Genomic DNA, 18,661 nt, shown 5'->3' with positions numbered 1-18,661 from the left:
CAGTTCATCCAGAATTGTGTAGCTCTAATACATAGCTTGTGTATGTATCATTTTGTTCTATTTAAAGTAATGTATAGAAGGTAGGGCCCAAAAGTGACTGAAGCCTAGGGGCCCCCACCACCCTAAGTCCTGCCCTGGTGCTAGGTGTTATCCTGGACTCTGAACTCACCTTTCAGCCCCATATCCAATCACTTTTTAAGGCTTGCCACCTCAACCGCCCACCATCTCCAAACTACGTCCCTTCCGATCCCTGAAAACTTTTCTCTTCTCTTTGTTAGGTGAGGGCAAGAAAGCCTATCCTGCCCTCACCTAACAACTGTTCTTTTATTTTCTCCATCAGCTCATCCCTTAAAGTTATTACCTCTGATTCCTCCTGTATTGAATTGTATTGTAACTGTACTGTCTGCCCTAACGTTGTAAGGCACTATACAAACTGTTGGCGCTATATTAGGGTGACCAGACATCCCCAGTTTCAGGGGACAGTCCCCTGATTGAGGACACTGTCCCCGGACCAAGTCTGTCCCTGGTTTTGTCCCCAGATTGGATTTAATACGGGGCAGGGGAATTTCAAAGACAATCAGTGCAGAATTAAAATAAAATAAAATAGAATTACACACCCCCGCTCCGCCGTGCCTATTAGCATAGGGGGGTTGTATTTTTCCCATTATCTGAGCCCCCTCCTGATGATCATGTGCTGGTAGGAGCGGAGGGAATATTTCTTCAGTTTCGGGCGCATGCCCATTCAGCTTCGCACGCATGTTCTCCTGCCTTGGCTCAAATCCTGGCCAGCCGCCTGCCTATCTCCTTGCCTTCCCTGGGGGAGTGATCCTCCTCCGCTCCCCATGCTGTGAGGTGGGCAGAGAGTGGTTGATTGTTGCCATTACTAGTAAAGAAAAAATATGTCCCCGGATTTCATTTTAAAAATCTGGTCACCTTACGCTATATAAATCCTGTATAATAATAATAATCACGGCAGGTGATACCTAACTGTGCAGAGAATAGCTGTGTCCTCTGCCAAACTGTCATTATAGTGAACGGGGCCGGTGCCTCTGAGAGCTGCAGCAGAAGTCTCGGATTCCTGCTGCTATTAATTTTGAATGAATGAATGAATGACTTGTATAGCGCAACTCATGCGAACTGAATCGCCTCTGGGCGCTTTTTCAAGCCAGAGTCTGCTTGGCTGGTGCGGTCATTTTACCCCGTAGGATCGTGACACGCTTGGGACACACAGTCATACACACAGATATACATATATATATATACTGGGCCAATTTGGACAAGATCCAATTTACCTATCGGCATGTCTTTTGGAGAATTTTACCGCCCCTAATCACCAGTGTGAATGAAGCTTTACACACATCTGTCCTATAGCAGGCAGCGCTAATAAGTGTATTTTGATGGTGGGGAAGCGAGCATTCCCCCAATCAATGTGGATAGAGGAATCAGTTTTTTCATTCAACTGGCAGGTTGAACGGAAAAAAAACGGACTCATGTATGGGCTGCCTAATGACTGTACTACCACTGTACTGAGAACTGTTATTGTGCCTTTTATTGAAAGTAGATTGCACCTGTTACTTCAAGAGCTACTTTGCCTACTGCTGCAAGTATTATTACGCCTGGTTACCGCAAATGTTGTATCTGTACTGCAAGAGTTCTGTACCTGCAGATATCAGTGATTATACTTGTGCTAATTACTGTGTTCTGCAAGCATCCTTGTTACTCTTTAATCTGCATATTATTAAAATATAACGAATAAAATTGTGTGTGTTGCTTCCTTACTTTGGGTACCCTATTCCTGGCCCTGCCTACAGATTACTTTCTATGCCCATGCTAGGAAGACTATCCCTCACTTTTTGTGCCAGTGACTACCGTCACTCTAAGACAGGGGTGCCCAACCAGTGGCTCGGGAGCCACATGTGGCCCGTGTAGCACTCTGATGTGGCCCGCGACCTCCTGCTCTGGAATGGAATAGAATACTGTTATTAAAGATACGTTTATTACTAAAATCACAGGGTATATATGGGCATATGTGTTTTGCAGTGGTTACTGGGCTGCTTTCAACTGATCCGCAGGTGCAGAGCAGTGTACCTGCGGGTTACCTGCACTGAGCCATACACTTCTTTTATTATCTGCGAGTTTGGTGTGCTTTCTGCAAGTGCACCACACCTACAGGATATAATGGAAGTCTAGGGCAAAGTACAGCTAACCTGCAGCAAAGCCACCGGTGAACCCGTGGTGCGGGTAAACAACAGTGCATCAGTGTGCAAACAGCCATAGGCACATTTTACAAGGTCAGTCCGACCCAATCAGACCCTCCATTCACCTCTAAGGAGTGGCAGATGTAAACGGACTTGTGTCCTATTACAACCACCTACCTCCAATCCGATCCGCAAACAAAAAAAAAAAAGGAGTGGGCTGCCATCCACCCGCTCCGCTCATTGTGGCCCGCGACCGGTTACCAAGTCACTTGAGTGGCCCCCGCTCTTCAAAAGGTTGGGCACCCCTGCTCTAAGAGGAAACAAGGTACATCTCAGACCCTCCAACAGGACTCCAGAAGGCACAGAACTCTGCCTGTGATCATCATCTTCCTGCTTTTTCAATTACACTCATCTGACATTTGGCAAACCCTAAAAAAAGGTGTTTGACCATGATCAGGGGGTGTAATCTGAATGTTTCCAGGCTACTGATAAAGGTTTTAATCATAGGCGTGTGCACAGGGTGTGCCGTATGTGCCCAGGCACACCCTAACCACCCCATGCGCATTAGTGTTATTGCTCTGTGTATCAGCAGGAACATGTGAAAGATCTACCTCTTACCTGCTCTGCCATAAGAGAAGTGTCTATGCTCTTCTCTTTCACTGTGCCAGCAGGAAGATCAATGTTCCGGGGTCATATATATGTAGACACACACACACACATGTATGTGTGTTTTAGCTTCAGGGTGCACACCCTAATGCAATAGGATGTGCACACCTATGGTTCTAATCCTCAAAGTGGTATTCCAAAAACAAAAATGTAATATATTGCAGAAGACACTGATCAGTGGCTGCAGCCATTAACCGCAACTGCTGATTGATAGATAAAGGTTTTCCAGCAGGACTAGACAGTACATCAGAAGCCAATCCAATGATCACCTTCTGTCAAACAGGGAAGGCCACACACAGATCGAAATTCAGATGGTTCCTGCTGAGGATGTTTTTTTTTTAGGCTTTTTTTCCTTTACTGTCACCTGGTAATCCAGCCAGTAGCACACTTCCTGTATTACAGTGACTCCATTCTGGATGAAGGAACAATGGAGGCACCTTTGGGCAGTAGATGGACTTGTTTAACAAATGAAAGCTGAACTCTAGATAGCACTTTTTAAGCAGTTACAGCAAAGTTTATTTTACTATCAGGGAAAAGGGTATTAGTAAAAACGAACAATTGTACAGTGCCTTGAGAAAGTATTCATACCCCTTGAAATTTTCCACATTTTGTCATGTTACAACCAAAAACGTAAATGTATTTTATTGGGATTTTATATGATAGACCAACACAAAGTGGCACATAATTGTGAAGTGGAAGGAAAATTATATATGATTCTCAATTTTTTTTTTTTTACAAATAAATATCTCAAAAGTATATATAAGTTGTATTCTGCTCCCTTTACTCGGATACCCTAACTAAACTCTAGTGGAACCAATTGCCTTCAGAAGTCACCTAATTAATAAATAGAATCTACTTGTGTGCAATTTAATCTCAGTATAAATACAGCTTTTCCGTGAAGATTTGTTAGAGAACCATAGTGAATAAACAACATCGTGAAGGCCAAACAACACACCAGACAGGTCAGGGATAAAGCTGTTGAGAAGTATAAAGCAGGGTTAGGTTATAAATAATATCCCAATCTTTGAACATCTCACAGAGCACTGTTCAATCCATCATCCGAAAATGGAAAGAGTATGGTACACCTGCAAACCTACCAATACATGGCCGTCCACCTGAACTGACAGGCCGGGCATTAATCAGAGAAGCCAAGAGGCCCATGGTAACTCTGGAGGAGATGCAGAGATCCACAGCTCAGGTGGGAGAATCTGTCCACAGGACAACTATTAGTCGTGCATTCCACAAATCTGGCTTTTATGGAAGAGTGGCAAGAAGAAAGCAATTGTTAAGAGAAAGCAATAAGAAGTCCCGTTTGCAGTTTGCGAAAAAGCCATGTGTAGGAAGGTGCTCTGGTCAGATGAGAACAAAATGGAACTTTTTGGCCTTAAAGCAAAACGCTATGTGTGGCAGAAAACAAAAAACATTGCACATCTCCCTGAACACACTGTGAAACATGGCGGTGGTAGAATCATGTTGTGGGCATGCTTTTCTTCAGCAGGGACAGGAAAATTGGTCAGAGTTGATGGGAAGATTGATGGAGCCAAATACAGGGCAATCTTATGCTGTGTACACACGACCGTTTTTCATGATAAGAAAAATTAAATTTTGTGAATGCTCCAGAGCATTTGTCTCAACAATTTTTTTTAGAACCTGCTCTATTTTTTCTCATCATTTTTCACTTCGTTCTTTTTCACATTGTGTAAAACGGTCGTGTGTACGATTTAACGAGGGGGAAAAAACGTGTATGCTCAGAAGCAAGTTATGAGACAGGGAAATTAGCAATAGCAGCCCAAAGGGTGGCGCCATTCGAATGGAACTTCCCCTTTATAGTGCTGTCGTACGTGTTGTACGTCACTGCCCTTTGCTCGAACATTCTTTTTCACGAACGTGTGTATGCAAGGCAGGCTTGAAAGGAATCACGACAAATCACGTAGAGAAAAACGTCGTTTTTTTGCATGACATGAATAACTGTCGTGTGTACGCATCATTAGAAGAAAACCTGTTAGGCCTCGTACACCAGAGGACAACGATCTGATGGACCGTTTTCATCGGTCAAAACCGATCGTGTGTGGGCCCCATAGGTTATTTAACCATCGGTTAAAAAAAAGCAAACTTGCTTTAAAAATCCACGCATGCTCAGAATCAAGTCGACGCATGCTTGGAAGCATTGAACTTCATTTTTTTCAGCACGTCGTTGTGTTGTACGTCACCGCTTTCTGACACAATAGTTTTTTTAACTGATGGTGTGTAGGCGCGACGGACCATCAGTCAGCTTCATCGGTTAACCGATGACAACGGTCCTTCAGACCGTTCTCATCGGATGGACTGATCGTGTGTACGAGGCTTTAGAGTCTGCAAAAGACTTAAGACTGGGGTGGAGGTTCACCTTCCAGCAGGACAACGACCTTAAACATACATTGACTTCCAGTTTGGAGATCACATCCATTGAGGGACACAGAGGTGCCCACCCAGGGGGGCAAAGACAGAGGATCTCATCAAGGGGTTAGAGGTGCCCAGAGACCAGGAGACAGCAGATCTTGTTCCAAGAGTCAGGTACAGCCGCTTCCTCAGTAGGAGTCAATCGATGACATCTACAAGCCTGTTCCAGGTTACAGAAATCCAGCTTCACTGCCATTTGCCATAACCAATCTCCACTTTGACGAAATTCTACACCAAGGTTTTTTATCAAGTCTGTTTGACTCTGGAAATATACTTTTCACAGAGTCCACTTAATCTGGTAAGCCTGCATCTTTATCGGTGGTGGGATCTCTCTTCACACTTGGAACTTCGATTCCACTTACACCTATTCACCATTTGGAGTCACCGTTGTATTTATATTTATTGAGTTTGAGTTTTTTTTGGACTTTGGGATACTCTCCTATCACTCAGCACCCATTTGGACTCTCTTTTTTTACTTTTTATAGGTTTTATGTATTTATTTATTTTTCATTAATTTATGTGGTGGTTTCCCCTTCCATGTACAATTATATTCATACAGCGATTATGTATATTATGACTTTAGTGTTATAATTGGTTGTATCAGAGCGCTGCACTTTTTTGTCTAGACCTTAAACATACAGCCAGAGCTACAATGGAATAGTTTAGATCAAAGCATATTCATGTGTTAGAATGGTCCAGTCAAAGTCCAGACCTATATCCAAATGAGAACCTGTGGCAAGACTTGAAAATTGCTGTTCACAGGCGCTCTCCATCCAATCTGAGCTATTTTACAAAGACGAATGGACAAAAATGTCACTATAGATGTGCAAAGCTGGTAGAGACATCCCCAAAAAAACTTACAGCTGTAATTGCAGTGAAAGGTGGGTCTACAAAGTATTGACCCAGGGGGGCTGAATACAAATGCACACTACACTTTTCACATATTTATTTGTAAAGAAAAAATGAAAACCATTTATCATTATCCTTCCTCTTCACAATTATGTGTCACTTTGAGTTGGTCTATCACATAAAATCCCAATAAAATACATTTACATTTTTGGTTGTAACATAACAAAATGTGGAAAAGTTCAAGGAGTATGAATACTTTTTCAAGGCACTGTAGGTATCCCTGTCAATGTTAAATGGTTTGTCTCAACGCTCTAACTGACACTTTTGCTAAACGGCTTGGTCTGTTAAAGGGAATTGAAAAACAGACTTAATGGAGGTATCATATAAATCAACAGAAAGTTGAACACATCCCTGATAGAGTTGCTGAAACATAGATAATGGGATCCTATGAGTGGTCACTCCTCCTATATGGGGTCACTGCCGTAGCCAAAGCCGTGCATACAAAAGTTATTTATCATGCAGGGAGATTCCAAGAAGTAGAGAGACCCTGAAGATAAAAGAAGCTACTAAGGCAGTAAAGGACTATACTCATGTTGTAGATAGAAAAAAATATATAATCTTTAATGATAAATTATGAAAATCCCTACATCAATAAAATGGCAGCAAGAAGGCTAACAATGGCCAATCACAAAAACAAGCTGATAAATGCCAGGCAGTGTTGCACTAGCAAACCGACAATGTTTGCTATGTGTGTGCAGAAAAATAACACAAAAGGACATGGACTAACATAAAACAAAAATAACAAGGACAGTCCGGACGCCTAAAATGTCCGCACTTGAAGGGGTCCCCAAACGGTAATACACCGTAAAGTTACATTAAATGATAATGATGTGTGAAAATAGGGGACAATCCATCAAGTGCATCCCCGCGGGGGATAGTGTGGAGATGGCAATTGTATGGTGAGGCTATTGGGGCTGTAATACTGTCAGCATAATTGCTGTAAAGTTCTGGAGTGGTAGTGACCACTAGGTACAATAGAAAGCGCAATGTCCCTCTGTGTGTGGATGATTCCAAATTGTACAAAGTTGGGCTAGGCAGGCTTTATGTGACAGGTGACCGGCAATTCCACTATAGTGAAGTGGATAAAATGGCTAGCATAGCCAGCTGTGTGCTGGTCTACTATGGCAGATCGCTGCTGTAGGCAAAGAACCTGCAGATAGGTACTACTGTTCTTAGTTTGCCTAATACAAGAGTGTCACTTGTGCAATATTTGTGGCAAAACCACTGCGTGGTGCTCTGATAAAAACTTCAGCTCCCCAGCAACTCTATCGGGGATGTGTTCAACTATCTTAAGGCATCAGCATACCAAGAAATGTTGGACAATTTCATGCTCCCACTTTTGTGGGAACAGTTTGGGGATGGCACCTTCCTGTTTTAACATGACTGCGCACCAGTGCACAAGCAAGGTCCATAAAGACATGGATGAGCGAGTTTGTGGTGGTGGAACTTGACTAACCTGCACAGAGTTCTGATCTCAACCCGATAGAACGAGCGGAGACTGCAAGCCGGGGCTTCTTATCCAACATCAGTGCCTGACCTCACAAATGCACTTCTGGATGAATGGTCAAACATTCCCATAGAAACACTCCTAAACCTTGTGGACAGTAGGGATGAGTTTCGTATTCGAGTCAAACTCATGTTCGACTCGAACATCCTATGTTCGATCGTTCGTCGAATTACGAACGTTTTGGGCCGCTCGCGCCAAATTCGAGTGGCGTTTCACGGCCCATAATTCACTGCGGCATCGCAGTGCATTGCTGGCTGATGATTGGCCAAGCATGCACTATGACCCGCATGCTTGGCCAATCACAGCTTGCAAAAAACAGAGAGCCATAATTGGCCAAAGCCAGGGTGGCTTTGGCCAATTATGGCTCAGGGGGTTTAGTACACGCCCCACACTATAAAGGCCGCCTGCAGGTCGACCTTGTGTAGTGTGTTGCGGTGGTTAAAAGAGAGAGAGAGTGTGTCATTTTTAGTAGGTAGATAGAGCAGGCAGGCAGGCTAGTCAGTTAAAGTGTAAGTAAACCCACCTATCATTTTCAGCCAAGGAAGCTGCCATCTTGGCCTATATTTAATCTTCAACTGCCATGGTGCTGCACATGTGATCAGTTATGACACCAGCCATTGGTTGGTTTGACTGTTTGGTTGAGAGCACAACCAATGGGACAGTTAGCAATCCCGGCATGCCGGAAATGTAACTGCTTTTTGAAACTGTTAAATCGATGGGTTTACTTCCGCTTTAAAGTTACAGTGTGTAGAGGATATATATGCATCCCAGTTGTTGTATATATATTTATACACTGTATAGTTTATTTTTTTTATACAAATCTTTTATTAATTTCTTTACAAAACAGTACAATAAATACAACATAAAATCAATATACAAACTAACATACATGGTCTCAAAATATACCTCTTCCTAAAATAGTATAGAAGCTGGGTAGTCCTCTGCCAATCTTACTCCTAGATTTCTCTGTCCCTTTTTACCTCCTGAACCAGTCTTTCCCCATCTCTTAACCATGGGAGATACCCAGGGGTAGGAAATGCCCTACCCATATTAGATGGGAGGGAAGGGCAAAGATAGAGACATAAAGAAAAAGGAGGGAGAAAGAGGGAAGAAGGAGGAGAGGGAGAGAGAAAGAAAAAAAAAAAAAAAAAAAAAAAGGGCACTTTCCCCTAAAAAAAAGGAGAAAAAAACGGTGCTAAATAATAGGAAGGGGAGAAAAGGGCACTTTCCCCTAAATTGTGAAAAAAAAAAAAAAAAAAAAAACACAAAGCCAAGAAATCTGTAGAAAATCTATATAAAATATAGGGATCATTTCCCCTAATTGTGTATTTACTTCGGTGAGAGGAGAAAAAAAAGAAAAAATCCGGTGCTAGATAGTAGGAAGGGGAGAAAAGGGCACTTTCCCCTAAATTGTGAAAAAGGAGAAAAAAAAAAAAATAAATAAATAAAAACAAAAATAAAAACAAAAATAAAAAAGTAAAAAAAGAAATGCAAAAGGGAATCTATATAGAGTGTAGGGATCATTTCCCCTGATTGTGTATTTACTTCAAAAAGAGAAAAAAAAAAAAAAAAAAAATTAAAAATCCCCTGCGTAGTGAAGACAAAGAAAAAACAAACATTAGGCCTATCTAGGATATAATATAGAACATAGGGTTAATTCCCCTTGTTATAAATGTGATTCTGTGTACAAAAGGAAAAAGAGAGAAAAAAAAAAAAAAAAAAAAAAGAATAGAAAGATAATAACAACTACAAAATCAGAAGGGGAATACGCAATTTCCCCTATATTATAAAGAAGAAAGAGAAAATAAACAAAGACAAAACAATCTATTATAGGGACCATAATTTCCCCTTATTGTGAACCTTACCCACATTTTAAAATAAAAACCACCCCAACCCCAAAAAAAAAAAAAAAAAAAAAAAAAGGAGAGAAAACAGGGGGGGTGGGTACTCTTGAGGAAATCCTAGCTAGCGGTCTCCTCTAATCCCCCCCACTCCCTCCTCCACCATCTCCCCCATCTCGCCCCCCGGCCCTAAAGTCCCTCCATCCCTTCCATATCGTTTCAAATCTTGGCCCGTCCTCTACATGGAAGGCCCACAGTTCCTCCATCACTTTAATTCTATCAATTTCTTGGAGCCATTCCCCTGTCGAAGGTGCTCTTTTTTCCCTCCAGTTCCTAGGTATTAGTGCCTTGGCTCCGTTCAACAGGAACGGGACCAAGGTATCTCTATACTTTTCCTGGACAAACTCGTGGTATGAAACAGACATTCCCATGGGTCATATCTTATCTCATATCCACAAATTTTTTTAATCAGTCCCAATATCTCACGCCAGTATACCTGTATGAGGGGGCATTGCCACCATATGTGGGCATGAGTTCCCTCCATCCCACACTCTCTCCAACATAGGGGGGAGGCCTCACTATTCATTCTATGCAATTTAGTTGGAACGTAGTACCATTTAGTTAGTAGCTTATAGTTAGTTTCTTTTACTTTTGCATCCATCGATGTGGCCTGGACATATTCTAATACCTGTCTCTTCTTTTTATTGGGTATAGTTTGATTGAGTTCTATTTCCCAGCTTTCTATTATTTTCAATTTCCCTATCTCTATCTTGGTTGTCAACATTTTGTAGATACTTGATATTCCCCGTTTCCCAGGTTCATCTTGGGTCATATATTTTTCCCAGAGATTTAGATCACTTATATCTCGCAGGGGCTTTGGCAAAGTGCCCACAAAATGTTGGATTTGTCTGTATCTCCATCCGTCCCCTAAGGACAGACCATATTTCTCTTGGAGTTCTCCCATCGTACATAGTTCATTTCCTTTCATTATATCCTTCAGTCTTAAAGTGTCCGAGGTTGCCCACCTCAGGTAAATCCCCCCCTCTTTACCCGGCGGGAAGAAATCCGTACCCGTAAGAGGCAGCAGAGGGCTATTATAGAGCAGTTTATTTTTCTTGCAGACCTTATCCCATATTCTAAGAGTTTCTTTTGTTATTGCAGGCGTGTCCAGGGGTAGTCCTCTATATTGCCTCGGTACCCATATTATATTTCCCAGCTCTTTCTTACTTAAACTTTCTTCAACTTCTACCCACTTTTTTTTACTCACATCCTCCTCCTGCACCCAGTCTGTGATCCTCCTCAATACCGCCGCCTCATAATACCTTCTAAAGTCCGGCAACTGTATTCCCCCTTCCTCTTTAGATCTAGTCAGAATATCCACTGCTATACGCGACTTTTTTCCCCTCCATATAAAGCCTCCTATTATCTTTTCGAGGACTTTAAAGTACATTTCTGGAATTTTTATCGGAAGTGTTTGGAAGATATAAAGGACTTTTGGCAGAATCATCATTTTTATAGTGTTAACCCTTCCCCACCATGATACTCTATCTATGCTGTAACCTTTTAAGTCTGATTTTACTTTATTCAGTAATAGTATATAGTTATCTTCATAGAAGTATCTTTCTGTGCTAGACAGGTATATACCTAGATATTTCATCCTCCTCTGCTTCCATTTAAATGGATAGAGGACCTCAAGCTCCCTACGGTCCTGCGGACTTAATGCTATACTTAGTATCTCCGTTTTTTCTTTATTAATTTTGAGATTTGAGATCTCCCCGTACTTTTCATATTCCGCCATTATTTTAGGCATTGTCTCCCTAGGATTAGATACAAATAGCATCATGTCATCCGCAAATGCAGATATCTTGTGCTCCCTTCTCTCCAATTTTATCCCTTCTATTTCCTGCTTCATCCGTATTGTTTCCAATAAAGGCTCCAATGATAGGACGAATAGGAGAGGCGATAGCGGACATCCTTGCCGGGTCCCATTAAAAAGTGAGAAGCTATCCGAGAGGGTGCCGTTCACCCTCACCTGAGCCGAGGGAGCCGAATACAGAGCTCCTATCCACCTGAGCATACTTGGGCCAAATCCTATATGGGATAAGTTTGCTATCATAAATTCCCAATCCAACCTGTCAAACGCCTTTTCGGCATCTAAAGACAGGAAAACTACTGGTTCTTTATTCTTTTTTGCTTTCTGCAACAAAAGTATCACTCTTAAGATATTTTCTCTTGTTTCTCTCCCGGGTATGAACCCTGCCTGGTCATTATCTATCAGGCCTATTAAGAGTGGTCTTATTCTCTCTGCAAGAATTTTTGAGTAGATTTTTATATCCACATTTATTAGAGATATCGGCCTGTAACTGGCACATAGGGAAGGGTCCTTATCTTCCTTCCCTATCAGAGTTATGTGAGCGTTCAAGGCCTCCTTACGCATTACCATACCCCCTCCTATGGAGTTCATATATTTCTGAAAGAATGGCACTAATATCTCCCCAAACCTTTTATAATATAATGACGTGTACCCGTCGGGGCCAGGACTCTTACCCATTTTAATACTCTTAATCGTTTGGCTTATTTCCTCTTTTGTTATTTCTTTTTCTAGGTTGCTTATTACTTCCTCTGCCAAACCTGGGGTCTTAACCTTCTCTAGATATTGTTTAATTTTTTCCCTTTTATTCTGGACATCTGTGTCCCCTTGCCCCTTATTAACATTATATAAGTCTTGGTAGTATTCGTAGAATGTTTTAGCTATCTCCCTAGTGGAGTGTCTCATATCTCCATTCCTGTCTTTTATTTTCAGGATAGAGTTCTGCGTGTTTCTTGATTTTATGGTCCTTGCTAACAGTCTCCCCGGCTTATTACCCAACGCGTAGAATTTGTTGTTCACATTGTTAAAGACCCATTTTGTTTCCTGCTCCAGGAGGTCACGGAGCTCTTCTCTTTTACTAGTTAGTGCCCTTAGAACCTGCTCTTCCTGTAATTCTTTATGTTTCCGTTCAAAGGCCTGGATATCCTCTAGTAATGTTTGTTTCCGTGCCTGCCTGATCTTCCTCCGCTTGGCTTTTTCTGCTATCAACCTCCCTCTCATAAATGCCTTGTGCGTTTCCCAGAGCGTGGCTGGTGCGATATTTTCAGTATCATTTTCTTTAAAGAATATACACATATCCTTTTCTAGGTCATCGGCTGTTTTGGTGTTATTTATTAGGGACTCATCTAATCTCCATACATGCTGTCCAGCCGGGATCTCCCCTGAATCTAGGGACACTACCACTGGAGCATGATCGGATAGCGTTATAGATTTTATTTCTATCCTCATCAGTCCCTCAAGCAGCCGATGATCTAGCAGGACATGGTCGATTCTTGAATATGACCCGTGAACCGATGAAAAATATGTAAAGTCCTTGTCTTTTGGATGGAGAATTCTCCAGGCTTCCACCAGTTGCATCTGATGTAATTTATGTTTAATCATTCTGAGATATTTCCCCTCTGATCTCAATGAGATGGGATGGGTGTCTAATAGTGGATCAAATACAAGATTTAGGTCACCTGCTAGAATCACCATACCCTCTCTAAATCCTTCTAATTTGTTCAAAATTTTCCTTAGGTATACAGCTGGCCTGATATTGGGACAGTATACATTTACCAATGTATATCTCATATTTAAGACAGTGCCCTTAACGAATAGGAATCTTCCGTCAGGGTCTATTTCTGTAGCTTCTAGGGAGAACCTTATGTTCCTATCGAACCCTATTGCAATACCCTTTGCTCTATTGTTAGGAGAGTAACTATGAATCCATGTAGGGAACTCCTTTGAGTTTAGTCTGGTTTTTGATGTTATTTTTAGGTGGGTTTCCTGAAGGAACACTATATTGGCCGAGAGTCTCTTCATCTCCTGTAGTATCTGATACCGCTTGCTTGGGCTATTTAACCCTCGTACATTGTACGTAACAATCTTTAATGCAGCCATTTATTATAATTCATATTATTTCCCCCCCCCCCCCCCTGATTGGGAGCACGCATCTTATCCCCACCGGACATGAGAGACTCCAGGCCCTTTCTCATTATATAGAAAATCTAAACCATACTCCTGATTCAACATCAAACTAATATTGTTCCAGGAAAGAATCTCAGCCGAGGTACCTTGAGACCACACAAGCAACATACACAACATACACCCCCCCCCTTTCCCCCCCCCCCCCCAGCGCATTGATCCTCAATGCTAAGACTCACTCGGGCTGTGCCCATCCAGGCCACTTGCCGAGTGGGCCTTTCCTCGGGACGTCTACTATGACCCCCCATTTCCCAGGCCCCGTCCATTAAAGTAGGACGGCATCTGGTCCAGGGACGGCATATCAGCTCCATGTTTCCCCCCTCCCCAGGCAGCATCCTTTATTCTTCCTCTGGGTTCCTATCCTTACTGACAACCCTCATTACAAAAAGAGCGGGCCGAGGGGAGATCAGAAGCAGGGGACAATCCCCGCGGATACCTGGTGACCGGCCACCCTTGTCCCCCATCCTCCCCTCCCACCCTCCTCCCGTCCCAGTCCCCAGAAAAAGCACCCTACATCAAAAATAATCCTGAATAAACTGAATAAACTATGCCCTATTCCATTCCTGTTCCCTCCATCTTCTCCAGGCTAGAGGTCTCTTTTCCCAGTTGTCTATTTGCATCGGCTGGATATTCAGCTTTTTGCAAAATTCCTTTACATCTTCAGGGAAGCGAATAACCGCTGAGACCCCCTGATTCTTAACCGACAGGCAAGCTGGGAAGCCCCATCTATATGGTATGTCCTTTGTTTGTAGGTGACTAGTTAGTGGTTTCAGCGCCCTTTTTCGTGCTAGTGTCTCTGGTGCGAGGTCTGAGAACAAGAGTAACTTGACCCCCTTATACTCCATAGTTGCTGAGTTCCTCGTAGTTTGAGATACCAACTCTTTTTGACTATATTCTAGGAATCTGACTATAGTGTCCCTTGGTAGGTCTCTTTGTGTGTTAAATGGTTTTTGTATCCTATGAGCCCGTTCAAAATGCATAGGGGCTGTCACCTCCCTTTTTAGAGCTGTATTGAATATCCCTTGCAGCACCTCCCCCAATTCTATATCTTTGACTTCTTCTGGGAGGCCCCTTATACGCAAGTTTTTTCTTCTGCTGCGGTTCTCTTGATCCTCTAATTTATATCGGGCATTTCTTATTTCAATCCAATCCATATCAGCTCTTTCTCTTAATTCCGTTATTGCATTTCTATGTTCCTCTAATTGTTCCTCTATCCCTTCCACTCTCTGTAGCACACTCTGGATATCTCTTCTTGTTGCCCCCATTTCCCCCTTAATAGTTCTCTCTAGACGTAATATCATTTCTGACATATCCATCATATCCTGTCTAGTTGGTGGGGCTTGAGTGTCTTCAGGAGGGATATCAGAGAGCATGCTTATTTGTTGTTGTTGGATCTCGGGGGTCTTTAAGACTTTACTTTGGCCTTTCACTGCTGGGGATTGATCTTTATTTTTCTCCTTCTGTTTCCCTGGGGTCTCCCCCTCAATCTGTCCCTTGTTTTTTAGAGGTGTCTCAGGTATACCATTATCCCCATCTCCTTTAGGACTATCCGGTAACCGCTCCAGTCCTTCAGAAACAAGATAAGACCTCATTGTACTACGGCCGGATCCCCCTCCCTGCGTGTTTTTTGGGGCCTTGCGTACCATTTTGCCCTTTTAATAATTTTGATGGAATCTCCACCCCGCACAGTCCTATATCCGCTTTACTTGGAGCTTCACCCCCACTCCCTGGGACTTCTATACACTTAAGGACTCTGTCTGTGTGTGCATTTCTATGTGGCTGTATCCATCGTATTTCTTTTATCAGGGTATAATTTCCACTCAATTTCCACTCAAAAAAAAAGAAAAAAGAAAAAACCCAAAATTTGCAAATAGTCAGACAGCCAACTTATTTCCTTTAACAGGATATCATCAGGTTAACAGTCATTGGTACTTAATGCCACTTCACCCAGATCAGACCTTCAGGGCTTTTTACAGCACTCCCTAGAACTTTTGTACCCTTGCGTACTGTTCTATGCACCGTTCCATACATTTATAACCAGCATATTTCTATTAGTCAAGTAGTTGCCGTTTAAAAAGAATCCTTGTTGCCACAATGATTATATCAATCCTTTAACCCCTCAGATCAGACACAGCTACAGGATTTTGTCTGTGGGGTCTGTGGGCTGGATAGCTCTTATGTGTGTACGGTTGTAGCCAGCGGGGCAAAATGACAGTCAGAAATACACAGCTGTGGAACACCAAATACAGATCTTATTCCTCTTAATCGTCTTACCACCTCCTCCACGCAGCGGTCCACAGCACTCACAGGGATGGAGGGATTCGTCCGTTCAATGGACTCTATGAGGACGTGGCTTGGCCCTGCTAGGTTCTCCCTGGTCCCTGAGATCTCCACAGCCGGCCCCTCCGCGTCCGTATCCAAAGCGGCACCCCGCGTTCTCCTCCTTTCTCCTCCGTGAAGGGCGTGCACGTGTGAATGTCGGCGTCTGTAGCGGGATCAGGCGAAGTCTCGTGAGGTATCCGCACTTCTCACTCCGTCCTTGCTCCTGATGGTCTGGCCCTCCACTCCCCCTAGTGGTTGGCAGCCGATACTCCACCTGCTGACATCCAGGGTGTCGCAACGCTGATGCACGCGCACATACCGGGGCTATGGCTAGCGGCCACGGCCGGTCCACACTCCAGACCGTTCGCCCAGCCCGACTGCAACACAGGCTCGGCTGCCCTCAGCCCCACCCGGAAGGCCGCGAGGATACAGGTCGGAACCACCAGGTAAGATGAGAGTGATTCAGCTTCAGAATCCCGGTTGTCTGATCACCTGGGGAGAAGCATGGAGCTGCTGCTGTTACCGCCCAAGGTCCTTACGGCGCCATGTTGTTAGGCCGCGCCCCGAGTCCACCCAGACCTATCAAATCTATTACTACACTGTATAGTTTAGCTAGATCTGCGCTTCCTAATTTACTGGCAGGCAGGTGATTGTGCTAGCTGCAGTATTCTCACATGGTGTACTGCCCGTGTCCTCTGCAGTGTGCACCTAGAGCTATGTGGTGTGTGTACTGCCCGTGTCCTCTCCAGTGTGCACCTAAAGCTATGTGGTGTGTACTGTCTGTGTCTGTGCTATTTTTCTCAATGATTTTCATCTATATTGCTGGGACCAGACATTACATTAAAGCTGCAAGCAGTTTTAACCACTTAAGGACCACCTCCTGCATACAACGGCGGATCCAGGGGGGGGGGGGGGCAACAGGGAAATTGCCCCCCCCCCCCCCGAGACAATCATGTTACATTGGCTTTAAAAAAAAAAATTGTATAATTTTTTTTTAAAGCTGCTTTGCAGTGCCTGCAGCTGCCGCTTCTGAGTCTCTCACTCTCTCTCTGTCGTCACCAGGGCCGATCTGGCGCAGCCCGGTAGGCTGCCTGCAGCACTCTCCCTCTCTCCTGCGTGTATGACACCGGGCATCTCTCGCTGTGTGTGAGAGCTGGGTCTGTGTTCGGCTGTGCTGCCTGTGCTCGACCTACTCATGTGATAGTAGATGGAGATGGAACACTGATTGAATCAGTGTTTTGTCTATCACACAAGCCCGTCTAGGGGGGGACCTTGCTAGAGCACACTGCCCTGCCAAACACAGACCTACAGCTCCTGTTTGTTCCATGACACAAGTCGGGAGAGGAGGTACCTGCTGTGTGTGATCGAGGCAATGCCATGGTGAGTGCCATGCACAGTGAGGCTTCATTCATATACAAAAGTGGGGCTGCATTCATATACAAAAGTGGGACTGCATTAATATACAAAAGTGCCGTCGTATCTTGGGTGCATATTTAAGCTGGTCGCTAGGGGCGCTTACGTTGATTTACGTGTCGAATATGTAAATGACCTAGATCCGTATTGATCCGTAATTGATCCGCTCCGTTAGCCCGTTTGGCTTAGCGGGGATTCCTCCGTAAATCCCTGCTGAGCTGTCGGCAGACAGGGCGGTCCCCGCACACAGTGCAGAGACCGCCCTGTCTCTCCTCCGCTCTCCCCTATGTGGAATCGGATGAATATGGACCGTGTGTCCGTATTCATCCGATCCGTTCTGCCGGACGTAAGAAAAATAGGGTTTTCTTCTGTCCGCAAAAGCGGATCTTTGCGGACGTTAGCGGATGCATCATCCGCTAACGTCTGCAATCCCATAGGGATACATTACAAGTCCGTAAACGGACTTGTAATAAACGGACCGTTTGTCCGTACGTGTGAAAGGGCCCTAAAGGCAGACGTCCTAATACTTTTGGTAATATAGTGTACATGATACTGGGGTTAATATAGTGTAGTGCCTGACAAACGTGATATGGGGGCACAATTCCTGCCACAGCCTTCAAAAGAGCACCACAGGCATGACATGTGTCCACTGTCAGCCAGCTAAAGAGGTAGCGGTTGAGGGGCTGTAAAAACTTTGCTCAGCCATGTGGCTTTACTGCCCACAACCACTAGTGTAAACAATCCCTTCAGTGGGATTTTTCACCTCCAGCCTTTGTCTTCTATTACTTCAATCCTCCTACCTTTTATAATAAATACGTAGGATTTGCTGTGTGTTGATCATCTACTCATTCCACTTTTACCGATTTGTTGAGCAGTTTAGACAACTGTTGCTTTGAGCTTAATTGTATTTTTTCCAGCACAATGCATTGCAGCTTTGGGAACCATTTAGGCTGAACTGAGTCCAAAAAACTGATCGTTGGGGGTATAAGCAGTACAAGTCTTGCTGGTCATTGCAGCGCATACAGCGATTTGCATCCTCTTGGCTTGAAAATGGGGAACCCATAAATGAAAAAAGTAATACCATGTTTCATTATAAAAGACATAATATCTTTTACAGCCCACATTACTAATGGCACTTTAATTACAATCAGCAAAAACAGCTATAAAAACACAAAAAACATAAGCAAAATGAAAACAACAGTATTTGACAAGATAACTAATCACACAGTCAGATATTCATCTACAGTTGGTGAAGCGTAAGGGCCGTAGGTCAGACAATTCCCATTACTATTGCATCTTACCTTTTACAATA

This window comes from Rana temporaria, chromosome 2 (genome assembly GCF_905171775.1).
Source record: "Rana temporaria chromosome 2, aRanTem1.1, whole genome shotgun sequence".
NCBI classification, from domain to species: Eukaryota; Metazoa; Chordata; class Amphibia; order Anura; family Ranidae; genus Rana; species Rana temporaria.
The sequence above is the reverse complement of the archived record's forward strand: the minus strand, read 5'-3'. Positions refer to the sequence as shown.